Source organism: Miscanthus floridulus, chromosome 9 (genome assembly GCF_019320115.1).
Source record: "Miscanthus floridulus cultivar M001 chromosome 9, ASM1932011v1, whole genome shotgun sequence".
NCBI lineage: Eukaryota > Viridiplantae > Streptophyta > Magnoliopsida > Poales > Poaceae > Miscanthus > Miscanthus floridulus.
Window position 1 is genome coordinate 86,455,387 of NC_089588.1, and position 4,069 is coordinate 86,459,455.

At 38.2% G+C, this 4,069-nt stretch overlaps 1 non-coding gene across 1 annotated transcript; it reads left to right on the top strand.

The window, feature by feature from the left end:
• Window positions 1-3,072: 3,072 nt before the first annotated feature.
• LOC136484475 (small nucleolar RNA R71) lies at window positions 3,073-3,176 on the top strand. Its single transcript, XR_010765994.1, has one exon. It is a non-coding gene; the product is annotated as a small nucleolar RNA R71 (small nucleolar RNA).
• The last annotated feature ends 893 nt before the right edge of the window (window positions 3,177-4,069 follow it).

The following is a 4,069-nucleotide window of genomic DNA, read 5'->3' on the forward strand; positions in this document are numbered from 1 at the left end:
CAAACAAATACTATCTCTTGAGTTAAACATGTTAGCACTTAGAAATTTAACCATCAGTCTTAGCAATGTGGAGCTTATGGCCTTCACCTTGGTACAAGTAGTTGCAAGAATGTGTAGCTAGATAGATACTTTTTGCCTACTTTGGTTTAGCTCAAACTTCCTGGAGGTTTTCACATGATTTGAAAAGAAAACTTGCCTAAGTTCCTTGGATGGTACACTCAAGTCACTCAATGGTGTTTGAAATCCTCACCAAGGCTATGAATTTTAACCTTAATTTCTATGCTAAAGCTTATGTGGAGCTCAAGGTAGGGATAAAAGCATAGCTTACTTGAATTGAATCTATTGCTAAGTCAAACACTTGGATCATAGGAGCAACACATCATACAAATTGATCAAGATGTGCATGTGTGTGGTATATTTGGTTGAAGTGGTACTCCTTTGAGAAGTTTCCCTTCTCTAGCTTCTTTTTGAGAGGCATGGCTACTTTCTTTTTCTCACTCTCTTTCTCTTTTTGTGAACACTAGAGCTTTTTGCTCTTTTATTCTCTCTCATTTTTTTTCTGTAGCCCATGCCTCTCTTTTGATGTAAGACAACATAGAGAGGTAACTTTGATTCTCATAGAGCAATAATAAATGGAATGCATATATCGATGCATATCCCCAGTGTAGGAATAGCATAAATATGTGGGTGTATGTGATCTTGATAAAAAAGTATGAAAAGTTTCTCTACTCCAATCAACAAGGCTTGAAAAAGCTCAAAACAAACAAGTAGCTTTTATGGTGGCTTTATCATGTATGAGTGGATATTTATTTGGCTCTGGTAGGAATTTATCACCATTGAGGAACTTCTAGCAAGCGAGTTCAGCATTTTGCAAAACAAAACTCTAGGTTGTCTTTACCATTCCACAGATAGGTTCAAAGATTTACTCTAATCATGGCACACAACATATCTCACAAAAGCCTATTCTTGGTTCTAGCATTTGCAACCCACAAAAGCATTCAACTTAAGATGAACTCTAAGTTTATCATGCTCAAAACTTAAGAAGTATAAGGTTGTATCACAAGCTTTTGCAAAGTATCACAGAGCAACTATTTGTCATCTCCAAATAATTTATCATCATTTTATTAGAGCAGAGTTTCTCTTGAAATAATTTAAAGGCACTCCTCTCTACATTCTATGATCATGAATATTGAAAGATAAAGCAAACATGAATGTAAAGAGAGAGTTTAAGATTTTCATACTTGAGCGGGGAGAGACATTTCCCCCAAGCTTACCTTTTGCATAGGTTGGAATGTCTTCTGGCGGCTCTTTTGATTCTTTTCTTTATTGACTAACTAATACTACTAGAATGCATGAATAACTAGCTAAACCTATAACTACTAGATAACTTACTCAGTAGGGATGCTACTAAATTTTAGTTATTATTATTAAATATTTTTTTTATATATGTTGCTTTAAATGCATATCTATCCTATCAGGAATTAGCTACTACAAAACTTTATTTATTAACATAGAGGAGCTAAATGCAACTAACCTATCATGCAATGTAAAGTAAATTTATTGGAAATGAAATGCAACTAACAAAATGCGGTAAATAAATGTAAGGAATAGAAAACTTACCTTTTTATTGGGCTCAAGGTCATTCGTCCTTGGGCGGAGGTGTTTCCGCTTGTTCCACCTCAGAGGCCTTGTTAGGTTCACGGGATGACGAGTTTGAGGACAGATCTTTCTTTTTACGCCATCTCTTTCTATTCTTCTTCTTGACAGGTTTCTCGGGCTCTTCAACTATCTTTGGTTTCTTCATCTAGATTTTGTTCGGATGCTTCGTCTTTTCCTGTTTCTCATCAAAGATGGGTTGTCCAGAGGCAAAAGCAAATATTTCTTTTCTTCTAGCAAAGTGAAATTGGATTTGCCCAGAAGCCACATATATGTAGGCATTTGTAGTATTAAGGAAAGGATGACCAAGGATTAAAGGTGTATCCTTGGCGTTACCCATGTCTAAGATCATAAAATCTATAAGAATATAGGCACTCCTAACTTTAACTAATAAATCAGTGGCTACTCCGTCGTGATAACGGGTATATTGATCAACTAATTGCACATAAACTAAGGTTGGTGCTAAGGTAGTGTAGAACAATTTGTCACATGTTTCTTTTGACATTATGTTAACACTAGAGCCTAAATCACATAGAGCATTATGGAAGGTATGAGTTCCAATGGAGCAGGTAATCACAGGGGAACCGGGATCACCTTTCTTAATGGTAAATGGGGAATCTAATAATTAGGAACCCAAGAATTTAAAGCGTAGCCATACTTTGCAGTAAAAAGGTTGGCTATCTCCATTGTTCCCTCAAGTTAGCCAAGAATTCTATCTTTTTCATAGGACGGGATAGTAGCAGTAATTTGAGCTAATTGGGTTTCTATCATCTTATTAAAACTAAGTTGATTCTTTAAGATAGAAAAAATTCATGCAATTTAGCATTTATGTTTTCCAACATCTTGTCATGAGCATGCAACTTTTTATTTATACTATCAGTCATTCTACCATTGCTATAAACAAGATCTTTCAAGAAAGTGTAACTATTATTACCTTGATTATTCAAATGAGAAGAAGAGTAATAATTGTTACCTCCCTGGTTGTTGGAGCGCTGATTCCAGCCTTGATGTTGTGGACAGAACCCGTTGTCGGTGTTGACAAAGTTGAGGTCCTCTTGGGTTTTAGGACAAGAATTGCCCGAATGTCCAACATCTCCACAGACTTCGTAAGTCATGTGGGAATCCATGGCTTTGAGTGTCTCTTGGGCACTCTCCTTCTCATAATGTTCCACTCGCTTCGCGAGTAGATCCATCTTAGCTACAAGCATGTAAATTTCTTTAATTGAATGCATACCTCATTTACGGGGTTGGAGTCGATCATTGCTCCATCATTGGTTGGAGACCATCTTCTCGATTAGTGTCTTTGTATCTGCAACACTTAGCAAAAAGAATGCACCAGCAGCGACAACATCTAAATGGCTCCTATCTAACGACACTAATCCATGGTAGAAGTTCTAGATAAAAAACCAGTCTTCCATGCCATGGTGTGGGCATGCAAAGATGTACTCTTGCATTCGTTCCTAGGTTTTAGGAATCGATTCATTTGCTAGTTGTTGAAAACTAGAGATCTTATTGCGTATAGCATTAGTGTTACCCATGGGAAAAAACTTAACTACGAAAGCGTTGGAACACTTATCCTAGGTATCTATAGCATTGCAATTAGAGTAAACCATTGCTTAGCCTTTCCGAACAAAGAGAAGGGGAAAAGGCAAAGACGTATAGCCTCTTGTCTCACTCCCTTAATAGTGAATGTGCTACAAATCTCCAAGAAATGTTGGAGTTGAGCATTTGCATCCACGTTGGCTTTCCCACAAAATACATTAGCTTGAACCATCGTAATTAATGCTAGCTTAAGCTCAAAGTTAGCGTCCCCATTGATAACATTGGGTCTAGTGGCTACACTAGCAGCCGAGGTTGCAGAAAAATCACAAATGGACTTATCGCCCATGATTGTATAGGGTAGTGATAGGATATGAGGAAAAAAAGGATAAACTACTTAGGATAACTAAAAACAACCTAGCTAACACATTCAGCCTTATAAATTCTATGCCAGTTGCCTTCCCCGACAACGGCGCCAGAAATGCTTATTGATACTTCTTAACGACTATTGGAGGATTCCGCAAAGCACAGAACTATCGCGTAGCACTTCACTTGGTGAGTACCGAGTGTCGAATTTATATAGGACTAAGAATTCAAAACTTGGTCGGTAAGTCAGTTGGTGAAGCTCCAAGTCAATGACTATGGGACCATGGATCCATGGCCTCTCCATCTTGACCATCGGTTGAAACCGACTTAGATCAATGCTTCCTATTGGTTATGGAAGAGCTCGCACGGATCGGTAATGTGGCAACGTGCTAAGTTGGGACCAGGTGGGGCCAAGTGGTGCCTAGGTGGTGGCGAGCAGTGCTGACCTATGGTCCTAAGTGGCCCTGCCACATCCACTTACTTCCTTGGTCCATGTTTGTCACCATTT